The following is a 22,959-nucleotide window of genomic DNA, read 5'->3' as shown; positions in this document are numbered from 1 at the left end:
GAATGCCCCAGATTTTTGCACATAAGACCTCATACATCTCATTTTGTCTAGCCAGAACATGAAGAACTCTCAATAAGCTACATCTACAGTTGGCCAAAGTTGCTTGGCCAGTTCACTGTCTACCCCTGGAGTTCCTACATACAAAGTTCTAGTTCTCCAGGGCAGCATCCAAATTCTTTACTTAACAAAAAACCCCACCCTCCTTTCTGAAGTCTCTCATCTCATTCACTACATACTTTCCAACTTCTACAGTAGTCTTACAAACAAGAGCCATTCACCAGAGCAGGGTTACCTAACTTTTAAGCCCTGGGGGCCTACATGCTGTCCAGGCTGTCAGGGGAGGCCACACAGATGTTCACCCCCTGCCTATTGCATCATGTGGGCAACACCCCCATTGCTATACTGGGCACCCGTGAGCTGCCCATGCTGTTGCACTGCCCCACCCCCTTGGGGCAAAGGCAGAAAGTGGCAGTTGGAAGAAGAGGGAGCCTGGAGACTGGCTGCTGTTGAAGCCAAAGCAATGACAGGGTGCAGTAAGCACCCGAGAGCCCAAGGCCACACACCAACTCCTTTGGTTGCCTGCAGGCTGCATCCAGCTCACATCTGATAGCCCTCAGAGTAGAGTGGTGCAACAGCCTGGGGGCAGGGGAGCTCCTGGCACACGGCACATCTCTTCCTTTGTGTGCAGTACTGCAGGCATAGCCCCCGTTACCTTCATTTGGGCTGTGACCCGAGGTTGGGAAGTGCGGTTCTAAAAGAATACAAAAAGTCTTAAAATGAGTGCTTTCATACGAAGAGATCACTACAACAAACCCACGGTTATGAAAAAAGCATGTGCACCACACTTACTCATCCTGGCTAAGTACAGACAGTCAAAAAGCCCAAGGCTGAATTGATTCAATCTTTGCAGGTTAGTCTAAACTACGTAGATTGAACTGATAAGCAGGTGAACATTCACGTTTGATTGTAGAAATGCAACCACATGCCTGCAGTTGCTCAGGCCAGAAGCTGGGGCGGGGCACTAGTGCATGCCTCCCTGCTTGGCTGGAGCAGACAGGTTGTGCCAAGGGTAGCCCATCCATCACCACCTGACCCGCGAGGATGGGGGGGGGGGGGGGGGAAAGAGGCAGGGTTTGCAGGGGAGGTGCAAAGCATCCTGGGATACTGGGGGACTGTACGCCAACTTGAATCTGGAGGGGATCTGGGATAGAAGTTCAATAAACTGAACTAACTTAAAATCGGTTAAGTCTGATATTACATCCATCCAGCTTCATCTTAAAGCGGTTTTGGCCATTTTGAAAGCAGTTTGTGTCGTGTTACAGATTTTAACTAGTTTCCAATCGCTTATACCAGTTTGTGTGTAATTTCTGTCCCTAACACTGCAGACCAGGTCCTCTGAGGCAGGTACTTGTAGGGGAAGGAATTATGCAAGTAAATATTTTTATCCATCAACATTTTTCATGTAATTTAGAAGGACATTTCTAACAGGGATAGCAGCACATCCTACTGATCTATGATTGTACACCATTTCCCCATTTCATTAGTCAGTGCAGACTAATGCCAACCATTAAACTATCTGGGCTTAGCTTTTCAATACTGCCCCATGCCAATTTATTTTGGTAAAGCTTAGCTTTAAGGCAATTTGTACTCTAAGAAAGCAGAGGGTATGGAGATGGGGAATGGATGGTACGGAGACAAACTGAAAACCAATAGATTAATTTAATAGATTACAGGCACCCCACGAAGGTTATCATCCTTGAAACCTGAAGGGGAAAAACCATCAATAAAGCTGTTCTATTACTCACTATAGTGTGTTTTCAAACAGTGTAGTACAGATCACTAAAATTCTCTAGCAAATCATTTTCTGGGAATCCTTTTTTCATTAATGTTTATCTTCAACTAAGTTTACATAAAAAGGCGGATAGAAAAATTATAATCTATAAAATTTCACATCAGAAAAAAAATCTGAGATTTTGAAAGAAGCGTCTCAAAACCGGAAGCCACATATGCAGAATCATTTACACATTTATTCACAATGTGGTCAAACAGGTAAAAGTTCTTCCAGATGGTGTTAGCAGTTAAAGTCTTAAAAGTAAATGCTATCCAAAAATCCTAGTTCACCGCCTACTGATCATTTAAAACTATATATATTTTTATATTGCAGAAAATTTGCATTACTATACAAGAAAGCCATTCTTTAAGAATAAAAGTTAAAACGTTTTTCTGACTTGACAGGACAGACAAGACAAGAGAGAGGAATCTGGATTACAACATAAGTGCCAAGCTTGATACCCAATGTGCTTATGAAAAGCAAAAGGAAGTGGAATGCCTCAACTTAAACCAAGGTAAGCCTTTCAGTTTCTTAGAAGCAGAAATATATTATCAGCTTTTCAATTATTCTAAAACAGTGGTTCCCAACCTTTTTTTACCACGACCCACTGCTGGAAGCAGAGTGGTGCAACAGCCCGGGGGCAGGGGAACTGCCACACAGCGGATCTCGTCCTTTGTGCGCAGCGCTGCTGGCATTGCTCCTGTGACCCTCATTTGGGTTGTGACCCAAGGTTGGAAACCGCTGTTCTAAAAGAATGAAAGTCTTAAAAATGTAGTGATGTCTTCATATGAAAGCTCTCAGCAAGCCCAAGGCTATGAAAAAAGCACATGCACACTACGCAGATTAGAGTTTAAACATATTTATACATACTTGTTTGAACTACAAGTGTTTGGAGAGTTTACCTTAGAAACAAGCACTCTGGGAGTCAACAAATTTGTCCTGAACTTTGGAGTGTCCAGACAAGCATGCAGAAGTGTCTCGCTTAATTAGAATTAACTCAAACATTAACTCAGATTAGAATCTAATGCAGGCTCCTTGAGCCTCGTCTCTACTGAAAGAATGGAGACAGTTCAACAAGTGAAGACTAGAGGCCTTTCACTACAATTTTAGCAAGCATTCTGCATAAACGTGTAGTTTTCACATGTTAACAAATAAAAATGAACCACAGACTGTCTCCCCAGCATGGCAGAGACAGCCACGTAATTTAACAGATCCTCCAACCCAAACTGGTAAGCATTTTGCCTTAAGCTTAGGAAACATTAAACCAAATGATTTCCCCATTCCAGCACCAGACCAGGTTAAGACTTTGAGCATAAGTGTTTTAGTTCAACACATGCTTGTTTGCCCACACATTTACTTATAGACAAAATCTTAAGCTAACAGAGAAAACACCTGATTGTTGTAGTGACTACAGAAGCCAATATAAAACAAAGTTGGACTGGTTTAATTAAGGAATTATTTCAAGACTGATTTAGTGTAGTGCAAAAAAGTGCATGGACATCACTCTTCCAATTTAAAATGGGCCCAAGTTCTGTCAAAAGCAAAAGTACCTATAAGCTTTAATTTAAAAAAAAGGAGAATAAATTGTGCATTTAGACATGACAAAGAGAGATAAAGAAGTCAGAAAGAACGTATCATGTCTACCATCTTATTCAGTGACATATACTGTGGCCTTGTAGAAAGAAGGTATAGAATGGAGCAATGAGAAGTGCATGTGCACATAGCAACTATGAAAAGGGAGTAAACCTATGAGAGGCTAGAGACAGAAGTTACATAAACTGGTATAAGTGATCAGAAACCAGTTCAAATCTATAACAGAACAGAAGTTCAATGCACATAAATTGCTTTCAAAATGGCCTAGACCAGTTTAAGAGAAGCCTAGATGGATGTAGTATCAGACTTAACTGATTTAGGTCAAATCAGTTTATTGAATTTCTGTCCCAGTTTCCCTCCAGATTCAAAACAACTCTGTCCCCAGCATCCCAGGACGCCACGCACCTGCTCCGGAAACACCTCCTCACAGGGTGAATGGGCCAGCTTTGTCCCAACCTGTTTATTTCAGCCGAGCTGGGAGACGTGTTCTACCACCCCCCAGCTTCTGGCCTGAGCCACTGCAGACATGCGGCTATATTTCCAGAATGAAAAGTGAAAGTCTGTTCACTTGCCTATGGGTTCAATCTATGCAGCTTAGACTAACCTGCAAAGACAATCAATTCAGCCTCAGGCTTCTGACTGTCTGTATTTAGATAGAGAAAGTACCTCCTTTTAGGAGGCTGCACTGGGTTTAAGTCAGAGGTGGGCAAAATGCGGCCCGCCTAGCCATTCTATCCGGCTCGTGGGGCCCCTAAAAAATAAATTTAGAAAATTGATACTTATCTCACCCTGGCTGCATGTCATGTGGCCCTTGGTGGTTTGCCAAAACTCAGTAAGCAGCCCTGCACCCAAAATAATTGCCCACCCCTGGTATAAGTTATAGCTACTTAACCAAAAAAGGTCACTTTCATTCCTCATTAGCCCACCTTCCATCTGCAGAGGCAAGCTTCATTCATTAGCCTATTTACACACCACTATTTACAGGTTCATTCCAGTTTCAGTTTTATTGCTCCGACAACTCTAACGTTATGTTAAAACTCATTCAGGGATCTTCCCTCATCTAATTTTGCAAACTGTTATGTAATGTTTCCAGGGCTCCATTATATACCACTTCAAAACAAAAATAAGTAAAAATAAAGTAACTCAGGAAACTATTTTCAAGTTTGCACACATTTAAAAAAAAAGTCATTAACAACAAAATTACAATGAATACATGAACTCATTTCAGAGTCAAAACTTTACCTGGTGTTTTGATGTTCTCCTGTGTTAAACAGTCTAGCAGTAGCCTTGTAAAAATCTCTCTCTTCAAAAATATTTCATGAGTACTGAAAAGAGACATACAAGAGGACAAGTTTTAGTATTCTAAGACAGCCAAGAGTCTTGATTTAAAAATTATATTTCAACATGCTAAAGGCCCACCAGAGCCAAATCAAAAAGGGCTACTATGAAGTTTCATTTCTAAGCAATAAGAGTACCTATAAAAGTTTAGTAAAAAGTTTACTGGGTTTTATGCAGACTAAGTGGAAAAAACAACAAAACACACACACACACACACACACACACGTTTAAACAGCTGCACCAAAAGCAGTCTTAATTTGTTACCTGTTGTGCATCATCATGGTAACTATAGGTAACCCTGAACTAAGGGTCATATAGGAGTTAGTTCAAAATCAATAGTTAATACATGTAAGACACTGCATGCTTCAGTTAAATAGTTTAGGATTTATATTACCTTGTTTCAGGAAAAGAAAAAAAGTTTAAAAAAAAAGATTAAAAATACCTTAGAATAGCTGTTGAGAGATCCCAAAGTATTCAAACAAAGCTATATGCTGGTCTTACATACCTCAAAAGAGTTCAGACAGCAGGCCTAGAAGCTTCCACTTTTAGTAAGAAAATATGGTACTACAACACACCATTTTTGTCAAAAAGCCAGTTGCTGTGGCTAACTGCTGTGGTAACAGCAGTTTCCATATTATGCCCTCGTTTTTGCCATTTAAGCCTCAACCAGGCAAAAGCAAAAGTCTGCATGAGCCAAAGGGAGCAGAACTATGAGGAGGCTTGGCTCTCTAGCTGCTGTTGCTAATCTGTTACTTATTACCAGGGATCCTGGTTCTCTCTCTCTCTCAAAAAAAATTCCCAAATTCTCTGATAAAAAAAACAAAACTCCAAAATCCATGTTTTTCTGCAATTAAAATGAAGTGTGTACGTGCATCAGTTGAACACAATGTTTTATTGATATATTTACTATTTTCAAGCGATTTGGAAGCCTACCAATGCCTCAATCATTATATTAAAATAAATTCTAATACCTATATATTCTGACATTTGATTGTTGGGTTGTTTTTTTTGTCATGGAAAATTAGAGCTCCCCCCCTTCCCCCAGCTCACCAGGACACAGGTCCAGCTGCAACTGTCCCCCCCTGCTGCTTTGTGGTGCTGAGCATCCCTGATATGTCCTGCTCCTGCAATGCCACTCACTCCTGACCCACAGCCCCCTTCCCCCGTTCAGCTGGTGCCCCTCACTCCTGACCCGCTGCCCCCACCCTAGGCCCTAGCCCCCAGTGTGTAGGAAAAAGGGTGGGTATGTTAAGGGGGGCATAGGCACAGATGCATGGGGGGCATATGCTCCCTCCACCCCCCCGATTTCTGTGCCCACAGTGGGGCACAAGGCTGCAGATTGGCCGGACTAGCTCCAAGACGAAGCTGCCTACGTGGCCCAGCGGTCAGTACCTGGAATGGAAGGGGTGCCATGCTGCCATGGTGAGGCGCCTTCTGCCCACCCAGCAGCAGCAGGGGGACCACCACCAAGCTGCTGCCACCCCTGCTAATGGTGCCTCACCTTGGCAGCCGTGGCCATGCAGCGCTCCCTCCCACACCAGGTCCTGCCATCTGAGCCATAGAGGTGGTCCTGCCTGGAGCTGGTCCAGCCAGACCACAGCCTGCACCCTGAACCCTGGCCGCAACACATTTGTGCTACAGTTATGAAGTCAAGCTTGACCCTCATGCTGAGAAGAGTAGCATTTTCTGGCCATAACTGATGCACCACAGCTGGTTACAAACCTAACTGATGCAAACTAGGATTTGTATAACTCTTACAATTTCTAGCTTCACAATAGGGACTGACCACTGCCTCCAGTGTTTTGCAGCTGGGACAAAAGACCAGTCTTTAAGGTTGATGGAAGTCAGAAAGTTTCCAGAACCTTTTCCCCTCTTAGTGCATTTTATTAGAACTGCACAACCTTGATGACTTGGTAAAAGAATAAGTGTCTTGTAATCCATCATCCAGGAAGCAGCCCTGTTGCATTCTTTCCTGACCCAGATCTTGCAGACACCCTCATCTGTAAATAACCCACAGGAAGGTAGACAACAGTACCAACACTGGAAGTATCCACCTAACACTGATTAATAAGCTTTATGCTACAAGCAATTTTACACTGTGGATACATGAAAGCCAAAGCATAAATTGTCTTTCTTCTTGCAGGCAGCGCATTGAAAACCCCCACTTAAAGTGCAGCTGCGATCAGAAGAAGAAAGATGTTTGGTTACCTAAGAAACAGGATAATGAACGTAAAAAAAAATAAAATGAAATAAAAAAAAATTATTTTTTTTATATATATATTCTTTTTTTTTTAATTTATTTTAGAATGCCTTTACATAGAAGTTAATAGCATGTTTCAACTGGAATACTATTTATTCATTGTACTGGTCACTTTATCTCAAAACACAATACTGCAGAATTAAGATATGGTTCAGACAAGGGCAATGAGTGATCAAAGGCACAGTAAAACACTCAGATGAAACAGTCCCTCCATTTCAGAAGGAGTCTACTAGGATGTCACACACCTCATAAGAATAGGTAAAATAAATAAATAAATAAATAAAATGAATAGTATAGAAAAAGCAAATTATCTCTATTCCCTAACAAGAAGCTGCTGACATATACTGAAATTAGGAAAATAAAATTAAATACTTTCCCTCTTGGCCCATAAAAAAAACGAAATTGAACTGTGAACCTCACTGCCACATGAAGCTTGAGACCAAGGATTTAGTATTCAAAGGGAAATTATACAGTTAGTGGGATAAAGATTATTCAGAATTCTAACGAAGTTGTTTGAGTGACAGATCTTGTGTTTTAGGGCCTAAACTAAAAAGTGTAAGTCATCTGGGATTGATATTGCAGTTCAAACCATTCTCTGAAGCATCTGACAATGGCCATCCCTAGACAGGACACTGGACTAGATCCTGGATACATGTTTCAGTACATTAGTTCTCTGAATTGCTCCATAAGCTCTTGTATGGCAAGATTCCTTAGATCTTGTTGGTTTGGGCACAGGACAAAAGTCATTAGTGGCATTACTAAGTTCCCCCACGATGTCTGATGAAGACCAGGGTTCATATTGGCATTAGATCTTCTCTAAAACAGGGAAGACATTTCAGATAAACTAGGAAGAGATTTTAAAAGTACAAACAGCTATTCCACACCAACTCTGTGTAGACACTATTATGGAATACAGGAAAATAGTGGGGAACCAGAACATTTTTCTTCCTAGTTATGTCTCAGGAAAAGGTTACAGCCCTATTCTTTATAGCCATATCACCATCACATCAAGGTTAAACTTCTTAATAGGACTCTACATTTTAAGTGTACTCAAAGATCAAACTAGTGCAGAAGGCAGCTAACCATTCATCAAGGAGTTTTCCTTGTCATCAGCACAGGATACTAGGGCTCCAAAATCTGCATTTCATCTTTGGTCACTGTTTGGAGTTAAATTTTTGACCTACAGAATTCTTAACAGCTTGAAACCTGCTTGCCAATGACTTCTCTCCCCACTGCCCCCCATCTCTTATTCCCACAACTGCATTCTCCTCCTTGCTATGAAATGCTGGACTGTAAGAAGTCTCACTCCTAGTTCTATTTGCTGTCCTTTACAACACTTGGCAAAAGCCACCTATTTGACAGCTTCAAGAGGACTTCAGGTTTATTCTACCTACTGTGATATTTCCCACCTGATTTGTTATTGTTGTTAGGTGTGTTATTCTGCTTGGTAGTATTGCTATAGAAATTGTAAATTCACCACCAGTACACCAAGAACACAATATTTTCTTAATATTTGAATTACAGAAAGACAACTTTATATTTAAGCAGATAAGTGACTGGTTAGTAAAATTATTTTTTCAGCATATGGAGCTTATAATCAACTTTCTGGGTACATCAACACGTGCAATTAATGCAAAGCAATAAGCCCGGAGTAGTTTGACCCAGAATAAACTACTCCTGTGCGCAGCATCTACATGAGCATCCAGGACAGCAGCAATCTGAGCCAAGGCAGAGCAGGCCCAGACTGACAGGGGGTACAGGAGAAGGGGTCAGCCCCAGGCAGCAGTGTCAGGCAGTGAAGAAGGTGGCTGGGGAATGAGGGCATTCAAAGTGAGGGGCCATGTGGCTAGGTGGCAGGAAGAAGTCTGGCCCCCGACTGGCTAGGCTGACCAGGCACAATTTACACTTGCAGTCAGCATCTACACATGCATTTAATCATAGTAAATCACCCCAGGGTAAGATAGTACTGTCCTTGACTGTACTGTTACACCAGCATAAATTAGTTTGAGGCCTAATACTATTTCACACAGACAGTGGTGCTTTACACTGCAGCTAATAAGTCTACTCTGTAGTAAAGCGCATGTGCAGATGTGGCCACTGTTACTGGTAGTTGCTCTAAGCTCCTTTTTCCACCCGACAATCCCAGGTGCCAAAAAAAAAAAAGGTGCCAGAATTCTTCTACTGTCAGGCTCAGCTTGGAGCTCCTCCTTTCACTTAACATCTGAATCTTCTTTACCCTCCCCTACTCTGGAAACAAGGATTTCATGAAAACGCCACAACCCAACTGTGTGGATATTGTTCCAGTGCTCTTTTACCCTGATATGGTCTTTGCCTTTCAAATTTCAGTACCTGATTGCATGTCAATTAGCATTCTCTCCACCCACCAAGTATTACCAGAAGGAATATAGCCTGCCAGTTACAGCATCTTCTATATTCTTCATGAGAAACAGGAGAGAGGACAATGAGCGGTAAGGAAACTACTGAAGCTGTCAGTCTGTAGACTGAGGAAGATAACAGTCCACTAGAATACATATGGAAGCATTTTAAATAAAAGATTCAGCTTTGCAGTAATGCTAGCTTAACTCCCACCTAAGCAACCTAGCAAAGGAAGATTTTTTAATCAGTGAATAGATTCCTGAGCCTGGTAAGGTACAGGAGCCTGGTACAGAACAGAATCCAGAAGGGTACAGGATCAATAAATGAAGGGCTATACATATGATGAAGGAGCAAGGCATACTCTTAATGAAGAAAGCGCATAGCAAATACTGAGCCCTTTAGACTATTTAAAGAGCTTGGAAAGCCAAAAGGGGAAACCCAAACGGCAATGAACTTGAAATCTTCAGATTTACCTCCATCACTTGAGTATCTCTAGTTACGATATCCAGGGATCCTGGTTTTCTCCGTTTTAAAAAAAAATTGCAAATTCATTGATAAACCTCCCAAAATCCACGCTTTTCCACAATTAAAATGAAACATCACTCGTTCATACACACCCCCCCCCTCTGTGCTGCTGCCCCCACCCCCCATGTTGCTGGGCCAACAGGGGGCGCCGCCCCATGGTGGTGCAGGGCTCCCAGTAGCGACACCAAGCCTCCCTGTCCCACTCTATCCTGCTGTGCTGGGTCCTGCTATAGGCAAGTGTGTGCATGCACATGTATGTGGCACCCCCATCTGATCACCCTCCTCTTGCAGGCTGGAACTCTGCCAGCCTGCAAGGGTAAACTCACTGTTGCCCACATCTTTTTCCCCTAAAAGGAAAAAATCCGCATTTTTCTGCAGCAAACAAAAAAAGATTCCTGGTGATATCCTATTCAACTGATCATTAATATTAGTTTTAAAACATTACATTGGCTCACCATCTACAGAAGAGCTAGCATGTGAAATCTGTTTATCCCCACTGTAATCACTAATGTGATTAGAGCACTGACAATCAAACTCCTAGGTCTTCTGTCAAAAAAGTTGTGTGTGTGTGTGTGTGTGTGTGTGTATATATATATGGACCTAAGTTGCAACAAGACGAAGGGTTTTTCATGGCCTGCTTGTGATGCACAGAGCCGATTTTGCAGGCATTTTCCAGCGGCCCAACCTTCACTGCTGATCGGCAGAGGGTGCCTTCAGTCAGGCTATGTCACTACTGCTTTTTGTTTTTGGTTGATTCCATGGGAAACTACGGCCAATTCTGTACTTCCTGGCGACTGTGGGCAATGCTGCTTTTCACAGTTTCCTCAAAATCCATGAAAACCACAATTTAGGTAGGTCCTTATTTACATACAATATCAACCCAATTATTTAAATCCCAAAAGGCAACATACAAAATTAGTCACTCCACATATAGCAGTTTTACATTCTGCTAGGTCTATTGAGTTGATATTTTATGATTCTATATTTAGTTTCTATATTGATCTTTCTAGAATTGCTGGATAGTTAGTACTGAATACATTTCTAGGAAACAAGAATTTATGTCCTGTTCCCCCGCCCCAAATAACAACTCTGGCCAGTTGTCTTTATCACAAAGTTGCTTGATCTTTCACTCAGAGTGGAACTGCTAACTGAAATACCAGAAGGATAAGCATGCCTGCATGTTATTAAAGGACATAGTGGAAAATTTCACAGGCTGACATCCAGAATGTCTGCGGTTCCTTTTCATATTTCTCTCCTCCTGCAAAGCAGTTATTAGACTAGATTTAAATCTATTTTTCATGAAGCTCAGAAATTTCCACTGCTTTAGAGATCTATAGAAGCTTTTTCAATAGCAAAGCCCAACGAACTTTAAATCCCGGATGCTGTGAAACTAAAAAAACCCCCATAAAATGTAATAATAATAAATTTTCAAGATCAATACAAATATAGACAACCAGATCAGAGTATCAGAAGGGATGTGCAGCCATTTTGAAATAAACAGCAAAAATACACAGGAGGAAGAACATAAGCATTTAGTCTATGATTATGAAAAGAGTCATTTGAAGGCCAGCTAGGGATCATATGATTTTAAGGAGTCTCAATGTCTTCCATTCAAAAATCTATGCACAATATAGAGCCTATGGAAGCTCCCTTTGTCAATATTTCTGTAAACTGTTCAATATAATAATTAAGGGTAATGGCAGACAGTCTGGGCTAAAGAGAGGTCATCTGGTTAATATTTATTTATTTAAACAAAAGGACAAACATTTTAAAACTTCCCTTATTTTCAGAGGTATACCCTATGTGTAAAACAAAGCTGATCAATTAAATTGAATATTAGCCCAAACAAAAAATAATAAATAGAAAGGATTTTTGCTGTTCTAAAAAAGAAAAAAAAAAAAGGAAGGGAACACAAAACACAAACAAAACCCCATATAGTTCCAGATTACAAGTTTTAATTAAAAAGCCAGGTTTTTTAAATAAAGCATAACAAAAATAAATAAACAGGTATCTGATTTGCAAACAAAAAGGCTCTTTATATCACTAAAAGATGTGTAATGGCACCCCACACGTGAATAAGTCCACTAGGTTGCATGTCATTTTGAATCACTTGCTCTTTTTCACATTTTATTTTCTTTCCTAATAGTTCTCTTCACATCAGTTCATTAAAAAAAATGAAAGAGGATTGTTCAAAATTGTTTCTTCTACTATAACATTTTAAAGATACATTCTACTTAAGATAACAGTTTAAAAATTCAAAGATTACACACACCATTAGTTATCACTAGGACTGGGAAATAGTGATTTATTTGGATTTGCTAGAGAATTAAAGAGAACTAGGAAAAAAACCCAAAGCATAAAACATTGGTTTTCCTGGCCCACAAGCAAATGCAGGGTTTTGAATGTCCTTCAAAATAAAGTTCATCACAAAAAAAATGCACCTGTAGTTAGTGACTCACCTTCCCACGTAGGCTAGGACAAGCAAGGCAGAAATTCCCACCAGAATACAAATTTCAAATTCATGGAATTACATTTGCCAAAACACATGAAAGCTACAAAGTGATTCTGTCCTTCCTATGTGGTGAATTCACATGAATGCTACACTGGTTTCTCAAGCCAAATTATTGTGCTATAAGTAAAAAGTGCTTTTCCCCACCCCTTTTTTTAAGAAATCAGAATAAAATTATAGGATATACTCAATATAGTGAAAGATGAGATATTTATAATCACCTACTTTAATGTTTTTCCGAACTAGATGATTAAGTGAACAGAATGTTCCATTTGTTCATTGCCTAACTGTACCTTCTGCTGCAAAAATTACTTTTCAATGCTCGCATTACTAGTTTATTATTAATTTCTGTGCGAGTTTACAAACACTGATGCATTACAAAGATCTATCTTGCTACCTAAAATAAGGTAACAGTAGAGAAAGTAAACAAGATATGCATATTTTAAAAAGCTGTATAGCAGCACTGTAAGTTTGCAGTGCTTGTATTCTCAACTTAGTATTCATATATGTATTACAGAAAAATACGCACAATTTCTATAATTGCTAAAGAAGCGTAAGTGATTGCCATTAATAAGAGGCTTACAAAAAGACCATTTTCCTCAACTCCTTGTCAGCTCAATATGTTGAGTGTTTAGCGAGATTTCTGAAACTGCCAGGACTAGTTAAACAATAGTTAAACAAAAAAGTTGATTGATGTACTTCCAGCAAGTTAGTTCACAAGCGATCTTGTCACCAAGCTTTTCATGCTGAATCAGCATTGGAAGCTGCACTTGACTTCACGCCATTATCTGTGTGTAAACACAGCTTAGCTCATTCAATATTTGGCCAATGGGATTTAACAATAGAGCATTATATCCATGCAGTAATCAGAGACCTCTCTAGATTTAAACTGCTGGTTGACAAGTAGTTCTTTACTACTTGGGATTATTTTTTCCCTTTAACATTTACAGTTCTAAGCATATAAAGTTTGTGTTACAGTCACAAAAGAAATTGACACGTGCACATATTTAAGAAATTCAGAAGGCCCACTTACTTTGAAAGGGAAGATAGTACTTAAACAGACAAGATGCAGCACATTCTACTTCAAACAATAAAACTTTCAAACAGAAATAAAAGGATGGCCCTGCAAAGTTCACTAACTAGGTTTGTGTGGAGTGCCAGTTATCTTTGAAGTTGCTCATTTCTCGGTACGCAAAAAGAACAGACACTCCTATTCTCACATATAATTTTGTTTTGTGTTCTAGTTAGAATTAGAACATAAGGACATGATATTAATGGACACAGAGTTTCTCAACTCCTCCGCACTGCCTCTCCACTTCTTTGTGCTGGTAGTCTCAGATGAGTAAAATAGAGAAACAATACCACAATACAGCTGCAGGCTTCCTGCCCACTGTTCAGCCATTATTCTTCATGCTGGTGAACTTTCAGAACAGTGCTCAAACTTCTCTGAAATTCCCTCTCAGGTTCTCCCTACTTCATAGGAAAGCTCCTTAGAAGGAGGAGTGGTTTTACTGCGTACAATCACAAGTTCTGGTGTTGACTAACCACTATCTGAATTAGAGGCAAGAGAAGAAAAAAGAGAAAGCCCATTACAATGATGAACTTCTTGAAGAAATTGACCACCCTATGGCAAACAGAGTAGGAAAAAGTCTCACCAGAAAGCCAAGGTATTTGGCCATCACAATACTTAGTGTTCTTGTTGAGCAAAGCATGTTACTGGAAAGTCTCACCTTTCATTGGAAAATGGTAGTTCTAACTCTCAAATGAGCTTGATCCCTAAAGGTTCCAAACCAAGACAAAAGCTAGAAGTTTGAAGACTTCGCAATTTTTAGATGGCTGGGATTGGCATTACTGTATATTTTCCAGATATTCCGAAACATTTTAGCAAGCTTAGTTAGCTCTCTCCACAAATTACCCAGTTTTATGATTTCCATAGACATCACTTTCCTCCATCAATATACACACATTTAAGCCCCTTCTTAAAAGATAGCAACATACTCAAACACCGAGTAGTGCTGAACAGCAAGTCCAGATAGATAGATGACAAAATAGATTTTACTCCAAATCTGTAAGAATCCGCTTACTTAGGATGATCACAATGAATTTTTGCTCTCTCTTTAAAAAAAGAAAGAAAAAAGAAAAGGATAAAAAAACCCCCTCAAGTTTCTAGCTTCAATTATTGCAAAAATTCTTCCAAAACAAACAGGTTCAACCAATGCAGTGGTAGTTCCCTAAAAATCAAGGGTGAGTAACTCAGACAATCACAAAATAAAGAGATTTTCAAAAGACATGGGAAGATAAGAATAGCACATATGTAAAAGTAATTTAGTTGTTCTACTGGACATTTAGTTGAGGTACAATGTTTCTGAAGAAAGGCTGCAGGGCTTACTTGGGCCAATAAATGAGAAGTCTTTGAATGCCCTCCTGAAACTTCCTTTCCTCTACAGCAACTCCTGTAAAATTCCAGGAATATCCTGGAAAGGTGATCCTAGCCACAGGTTCTACCATGAATATACTTAATATTGTCTTCCATGTGTTATCTCCAAATAGATTTTAGCTATAGCAGTACCAGTGCCCCTAGTACAGGGGACAGCAACCTATGGCCCATGTGTGGATCTGGCCTGTGGAGCTGGGAGTGGGGGCGGGGGGCAAGGAGGACTGTGGAAACAGAAGTTGCAGTGGCAGTGAGTGGTGGCTGAGGCCCCTGCTCAGAGACAAGCTTTATTACAGTGGCCTTCCACTCCAAAAAATTGCTGACCCCTGCCCTGGTAGATGGTGAGCGTACATCCATGCACACAATTAAATCTGAAATCCTCTTACTCATTAGAAAAAGTGATACTATATTAGAAAAAATAATAAATTAACCTGCCAGAGTTTTACTCTACGCTTCCATCAGAATTTCCTAAACAACACTTATTCTCCATACTTAAGAAAAAATAATTAATTTATAAAGTTGACACTACAACACATCCAACTCCATGAAGTATACTCTTAAGCCAGAAAACTGACTGCAAAGATCTCAGAAATATGCAATGGTGCTCTACTTTGATAATCTCCCTCAATTTCAGACTAGAATAGCATAAAGACTGCATCTTCATCTTGCACGAGATACCGAGAGCATTAATTTAATTTACACTTTAGCCAGCATGAAGTACAACAGACTTTATGGGATGCCACATGATAAAGACCTACAGGATTCCAGTAGATGCTGCAGACGCTGCTATTTTTGACTGATCTCCTACATACATCTCCATGCCACAAGTCTCATACCTGGAGAGCATTCTACCTTCTGTGGCTACAGAACAAAACCCATTTCCTAAAAAAGTTAACTTCATAAGGTACGCCACTCCGGTGAAAATGCTAATACTTAACACTGTGGTCAGAGACTTGTGCGAAGCAGCTAGCATTTGCTTCAGATTCGGCTGATTCGGGGAACAGTGATTCAAATCACCGAATTGAATCACTGCCCCGAATCGATTCGGCCAAATCCAATTTTGGAGATTCAGCTACTGCCAAATCAGCCGAATCACACAGGCCCATCCCCTGCCTGCTCTCAATGGCTGCCCCACCCAGTTCAGCTCATGGCTGTTTGGGAAAAAAAGACCTGCACTCACCAGCTGGTGCCATGCGCAGGGCCATCCCTGCTGTCCCACACTGCATGGGCAGCTCTGCCACAAGCCTCCCCAACCCCCACCCACTCTCCCAGCCCCCCCATGGCTGCCCTGCCCGCCTCAGCTCCTGGCCCTTAAAAAAACAACCCCAAAAACCCAAGACCCACCAGGTCCTGTCCAGCGGGGGGACAATCCCCACTGCCCACCACTGTGTGGAGGGCTCTTCCATGAGCACCCAAAAGCCCTGAAGCTGCTGCAGCAGCCATTGAGTGATGGGTGTTTTTTCTTTCTTTTCAAAAGAGCCAGGAGCTGGGGTGGGCAGGGCAGCCATGGGGAGGGGGCTGGGAGAGCAGATGGGAGTCAGGGGGCTTGTGGCAGAGCCCCCCATGCATCATTAGGCAGTGGGGGACAACCTGAACTACCACTCTCCTACAAGCATAACCTTTGTTTCACCTCCCCACCTCAACTCTTTCTTCCTTGTACAACTCTTTCTTCCTTGTACCCCCGCCTGGCAGCAGCTGGAGAGGGAGGGGCTTTTTTTGTTTTTTAAAACAAAAAAAGGCTGGGGGAGCAGGCAGGGGATGGGGCCTGGCAGGGGTATATCTCTAGAGCATCAAATTGATGCAGAGCTTTTAATTGGTCCCCTGATTCGATTTGGAGATTTGGCCACCAAACCAGGCCGAATCTCCTCCAAACTGAAACAGCGCCTGAAGGTTCGCACAGCCCTAGAGCATAGCCCGTATTTACTGTCATGGTGCCCTGTCCTTTTGTGGCAACTAGCCACTTAACGGGTTTAATATAGCTATTCAGCCTTGAGTAGCAGAACTGAATGTTTATGCTTAGACCTGTGGTTCTCAACCTTCCTATATTTAAGGCATCCCTCCATAACTTTCCTGAATACAGTGACACCCCAGCTGAGAACCACTGTTGCACTGCACCTCAGTGGCTCTCAACCAGGGTGCTGCTGCTACCACAGCCAGGTGGAACTGGCCCATACAGAGCACAAGGGGCAGTTTCATCTGGCTGTGGCAGTGATTGCCATACCAAGGTACCCCTGAAAAGGCCTCTCAGCACCTCAGTTAAGAACTGTTGACTTAAAGACTCATGTTCCCCCCCTCCCCACCACCACCAGCTGACATGAGGGAAGTAATAACTAGTGTTCAACCAACTTATTTTTAGACATACCTCATTTTCCTAGTCTAAAATAGATTAAAATAGAACATTACCTGAACTACCGCTCTCCTACAAGCATAACCTTTGTTTCACCTCCCCACCTCAACTCTTTCTTCCTTCTACAACTCTAAAATAAAATAAACCTGAAAATGCAGACCAATATTTTGGATGAAATTCTCACTTGCAGATGAAGGGGATGGGATAGTATTAAACAGACGGTGAACAATTTTGTTTGAAGTGTTGGTGAACCCTGGGTTACGGATATTATAATTTTTAACACATTTTTCTAACCTAAAGGCAAGATCCCCAAGTCAAGATAATGTGCATGTCAACGCTTCTGAGAGTACATCTAGGGGAGCTATAGTGACAAAAGCCAGTATATCCAACCAAACCCCACTTGCTCCCTCTCCATGGGGAAAATCAGATCCAGAATGCATGGTCTGGAGGATGCAGGCCAGAGTAACAGCCCTAAAGATTTATTACCAGCCATCTTAAGCTATAAATAGCAATTCCACCCCCAGAATTGAGGAGTGGGACCTAACTTTCTCTGCCCTCTCTCCATATCCCCTTCAGCTGCACGTGAGAATTACATCCAAAAGATTGGTTCGCAGTTACCTAAGCTGCAGGTGAAGAATTGTTTTACTGATGGGATTTTGGTATGCATACTCAAAGTATGCCAAAGGCAGATTTTGTTTCAAACATAGCAACATGAAACATTGCTGTCCTTGTTCCACTTTGTGAAGTGTCGAAATCAAATTTTTAAAAATATTTTTCTTGTAACGTAAATTGATCTAGTCATAGCATAGCTTATGTGACTACAGGGAACCTCATCAGGGCACCTTTGGCATGTTCTTCCTCCTCTGAGAAGTCTATACACTGTTGCCTTGGTTCATGACTGAACTATGCTATTTCAGCCTGCCACTCCTAAAAGGTTGATAAAACCTGTTCTAGAGCAATGTTTCTCAACCCATGGGTTGCTACCCAAAAGCGGGTCACAAGACTATCTGAAAGGGTTACAAACAGTCAACAGAAAAGTGTGGGAAAGCACGGGTTTCTCCTTGCAGGTCGGTAGCCTTCCAGCCTGCAAGGAGCTGCTTGGGGTGATTGGAAACAGGGGGCACCACATGCATCTGAGTGCACACATGCACATGGCTGGCATACAACCAGGCAGGGTGGTGGAAGCAGCCCCGGCAGCTGGATCCAGGTAAGTTTATGGGGAGTAGGACAGCTGTCTGCCAGCACTGGAGGAAGGTGTCCAGGCACAGGGGCTACAGCAGGGCGGGAGCAGACCCCTTCAGTGGGGGAAGGGGGCCCTTCGGGGATGGCAGGATGCTACGTGACTAGGCTGGTGCTGCCAGCTCATGGGGGTGAGGTGGCCAGGAGACGCTGCTGGGGAGGGCGGTTATTAGGGCTGTGCAAAGCATTGGTCCCCTATTTGATTTGGCCCAATTTGGTGGACAAATCTCTGAATCCCTTTAATATCTCCAAATCGATTTGAAACCCTCCTGATTTGGACATAGATACAGCTTTAAATGTTTTTTCTACGTACCTCTAGGTAGCAGGGGCTCTGAACGCTGCTGTGCCGAGGCAGATGCAGTGTCCCACAGAAGCGCAGGGGGCTCCCCAGCACACTCAGCAGCAGACCCAGAAGTGGACCAGAAGCATCTGGGGTCCCCTGTGGCCAACTGCCAAGCCACGATGGGTGTCTGTGCGTCTGTGGTTACCAGCACCCTCCCTGGCAGATATACTTCTGGTTCACTTCTGGGTTTGCTGCCAAGCACACTGGAGAGCCCCTCTGTGCTCCTGTGGGACACTCCATGCGCCCCAGCATCACAGCAAAGCGATCACGAGCCACACTGCTGCCTCAAGGTACGTAGAAAAAAAAACTTTTAAAGCTGTGCCTGTGTCCGAATCGCCAATTCACTGAATCAGCATTGAATCGTCAGATTCGGATTCGACCAAATCAACGGACTGAATCACTGTCCCCGATTCAGGACAAATCCAAATCAAATAGGGCCCATTTTGCACAGCCCTAAAGGCTATGGCCAGGTCACCTGGCAAGGCATGGGAGCCTCAGCCCAGGGTGGAGAATGCCACAGGCCTCCACTCTTCCCCCTAGCCCATGACAGGGCCAGACTTGCTCTGTGGCCGCCCACATGAGCCAAAACTGTCACAACAACTGCTCTCCAGCCCAGGCAGGGAGGAGGCAGCTGGGGCCCCGCTCCAGCAGGGCTGGGGGTAGGGGGGCCCAGAGGGCTGCAGGTTGGGAGCGAGGGGCACCAGTAGGGCTGTGGCTTGGGACTGAGGGGCATTGGCAGGGCCAGGGAGCTGCAAGTTGGGAAATGAGGGACACCGGTGCACAATGGCAAATGTCACTTGGGAGTAATGGAGGGCTTGCATATTTACATTGCTGTTAATGTTTTCTGGTTGATGTCGATTTTGGTCTTTAAAATTAAGACTGTTGAGCTACTTTAACTTGTAGTATGTAATAAGTATTTTGGAGCCAAAATACTTATGCATTTCTTACTTAAACTATTTACTAGGTCAGGACTGGTCATTGATGTTTACAAATGGGTCCTGGGACAGAAAAGTTTGAGAATCACTGTTCTAGAGTGTCCCATCCCAGAGGATCAATGGCTATGCCCCTTGATACAAATGGGTGGACGTACAAAGCGAAGCTGCAGCAATTTGTGAGAGGCATTGTTGTGAGAATACTCATATTCAAATTAACCCAGATGACGGGTAAATGAGTTAGCCTTAGCCTTCCCCACTATCCCTCCTTCTTTGCCAGTTACTGGCCTCCAAAATGCCTATAATAAGAGGAGGGAATTACCATACAGTGTATCCATGTGAACAAATGCTTACTGAAAACTTTGAAGACAACTCATTTCTTAGGAGCAAACCTAAATAAAGCAATGTAACTTAATATATTTGGGACAATAATATATTCCCTTAACATTAGGGACAATGTTTACATCAGCCTACCTCTGTCTTTCTGAGCATTGTCCCCTTCTCCTATCTTTTCCTCCCTCTTTCTTTATCCTTTGTATCTAAATTCCCATCCATTTAGAACCGCCCCCCCACCCCCGCTTTCTGCAAGTCCATTCAGAGGTGACTGCCAGATGTTATGAAAGCTTATGCCTTTCTAAACAAGTTAGTCAATAAGGTGCTACAGCCCTACCTTCTCACAGTCTGTCTTATGAAAGTGCTCATTTTCCACAACTTAAAATTTTAAGTCGCTAGAAATGTTAATGCCATTCTCCATGCCTAAAACACTAGTCCGGAAGAATGACAACTAGACAATAAGAAAAATCCTTTTCAGAAGGGAATGCAGTGCAAGTTAGCAGGACAGGTTTTACAAAAAAAGTAGTTAGCAATCAGCCAGTATAACAGTTGCATTATTACTTTGTGAAGTGTATCAGGAAAGGAAAAGGTTGTATACATATCAAAAAGCATGAAATGTTACATCCAGGAACCTCTGTTAAAAAAAAAAAAATCTATCAATAGTAGTTACACATTTCATATTGACGTATCCTTAAGAGATTCTTCTCAGTACTACTCTAGTTACAGTTTGGAAATCAAATCCATTTAAATTTTGTTCCTTGTTTTTACAAAACAGCAGCTTATGTCAGAATTACTTCAGAGTAAAAACCATTCTTTAATAAGATTTTTCAAATTTAACTAAGCAAAATAATTGACAAAACCTTAACGTTTCTTTGCAAAGAGTGAAATTAGTTATGTTTCACGTGTTATTTTGATATACTGATAATCTGATGCAGACAATATTACAAGAGTTAAATAGTAATTGCAGTTTTTCAGGATCATGCCTACCACTTTATACATTATCCTAATCAAAAATCAATAGAATTAGACCACATACGAACCTAAGAGCCCTCCTACTAACCATCAGTTTTAAAGTATTTCCTCCTGAGCTCTTATAAAACCAAACAAAAAAAAAAAAGAGAGCGAAAGAAAAAATTGTTCACCCCCTTATTCCCCCCTACCTCACCCCCCAATCTAAAGCACTCCATTTTGCCCTATATTTTTAAAGATTAACTCTTTATAGCAAAAAATTCTCATTCAGCTTTTTTCAATGCAATACAAGATCTTCTGCATTGCACAATTGTAATACCTTGAACTGAGGCCCATTTAAATGCAGGACCTGAAACAACCTCCAGTGTCAGACTTTAGTGTCCAGTATCATTATACATGTTACTAACCGAGGAGTCATCTTGTACACAATGAATATAATCAGGATAGTCTTCCTTCTTCCACATGCAGCCAAATTTATATTCTCATATACAGCCACACCATAAAAATTAACAAAGCAGTTCTAGGCTTGCAATATCCCCTTGAGTTCAGAGGAGGTCTTTAAAAGAAAAACAAAAACACAAAAACCCACACCATAAAAGATACGAAAGAATAATGTTCCATTCCCCTCATGCAAGCTTTCCTTTCCCCTCATGCTCTGCATTTTGTCTCAGCTATATGGTAGGTACCAGATGATTGCTATGCACAGAAAACAGATTAGCAGACAATGCAAACTTCCAAGTTAATATTCCCAAAGCCAGCATCTACACAGATGTTAAAATGGGTGTACACACACACACACTGAAAGCAGCACATTAGCCTTTCTTTTACATAGCTTGCTTGATGATAAGCTTTTGGTATCTCTCTTAAAAATACTTGAGGGGGGGTTCTTCTCCCTCTCCCCATATCTAGCTTCATATTATTGCAGAATTCTGCAAATATTAAACAAACGAACAACAAAATCACAGCAACAAGAGATTTAGAGGTCTAATCTGATCCTCAATCTACACTTAATATTGATTATCAGGAGCTACTGTAATGTGTAATTAGGCACGTTCTAGGAAAAAAAGCCCGTGGCTTATTTTAGGTTGTTTTCTCTATATGCAACATTTTACACCAAGGATATCAAGCAGATGCACAGCATTAAGTCCTTAAAAAAAACCACCCCCAGAAAACCAATCCTCCACAGATGCACAGACGCACACCCAGCCCTCGCACACATTTGTGCTACATGCAGTGTGGCATAAACTCTTCTATGAAATTAATCTTTTACTATTAAAAAAAAAAAAAAGACAGAACTAAACACAGTCTCCTACTTACTTTGTGTAGCTAAATTCAAACCATCTGATTATGCCTGTGCGTTATAAAAAGGTACTAAGGACAAGTCCTCACTCACACCAAATACTTACCTTCACACACTTCTGCCCTGCATACACACTTCATTTTGCAGCCTCGCACTGCACCTTAACCAAGACTCTGCATTAACTCCCAAGCAAATTATCTGACACACAAAACCCCTTATTTTTTTTTTTTAGTCGAAAGGGGAAAAACACCTCAAACAAAGCATCTGCGCGTATATTGTAAATAATTGTCACTGACCGAGGGGGTGGAAAAGCAGCTCAAGCGCACACGCTGCACCGCGGGGCTGCCCACAGGACACATGGGCACAACCAACTTTCCAGCGCACTCGGCACGAAGCCGCCCGGCAGGATGACCCCGGCCCCGGCGCTCGCTCGGCGGCCGCAGGGAAACGGAAGCTGGGTCCCGGCCCCGCGGCGGAGAAGGAGAAGTGCCCGAGAGACGCGGAAACCACCTCGAGGCCGCCTCCTCCCCCCGTCTGCAGCCTCCCCGGCCCGGGCACCCCGGACTTCACCCCGTCCCTGCACCGGGGGGCCCCGCCGCCCCTCCCAGCCGGCACGCGGGGAGCCCCCGC

At 42.1% G+C, this 22,959-nt stretch overlaps 1 protein-coding gene and 1 long non-coding RNA gene across 15 annotated transcripts in view; one reads left to right on the top strand and one right to left on the bottom strand.

Moving 5' to 3' along the window:
- The window catches only part of LOC102380864, a 9,528-nt gene extending 2,573 nt beyond the window's left edge, over positions 1 to 6,955 (top strand). Inside the window, exons 2-3 of the long non-coding RNA XR_323006.1 lie at positions 2,236 to 2,345; positions 6,906 to 6,955. This is a non-coding gene — a long non-coding RNA (uncharacterized LOC102380864). The remainder of the gene's footprint in view (positions 1 to 2,235; positions 2,346 to 6,905) is intronic.
- Positions 1 to 22,959, bottom strand: part of NCOA3 (nuclear receptor coactivator 3) — a 150,952-nt gene that overhangs the window by 127,602 nt on the left and 391 nt on the right. For 6 of the 14 annotated variants that reach the window (XM_025191665.1, XM_025191654.1, XM_025191706.1 and 3 more), the window contains exons 1-2: positions 22,626 to 22,883; positions 4,667 to 4,749 (exon numbers count right to left, since the gene is read on the bottom strand). The gene's annotated coding sequence lies outside the window, so the exon portion shown is untranslated. Of the gene's footprint in view, positions 1 to 4,666; positions 4,750 to 22,435; positions 22,457 to 22,625; positions 22,885 to 22,959 lie in introns of those variants that run through there. The other 8 variants (XM_025191684.1, XM_025191712.1, XM_025191702.1 and 5 more) reach the window with 5 other exon arrangements.

The sequence above is a fragment of the Alligator sinensis genome, unplaced genomic scaffold (assembly GCF_000455745.1).
Source record: "Alligator sinensis unplaced genomic scaffold, ASM45574v1 scaffold76_1, whole genome shotgun sequence".
Taxonomy (NCBI): domain Eukaryota; kingdom Metazoa; phylum Chordata; order Crocodylia; family Alligatoridae; genus Alligator; species Alligator sinensis.
This window is presented reverse-complemented; position numbering and strand designations above follow the sequence as displayed.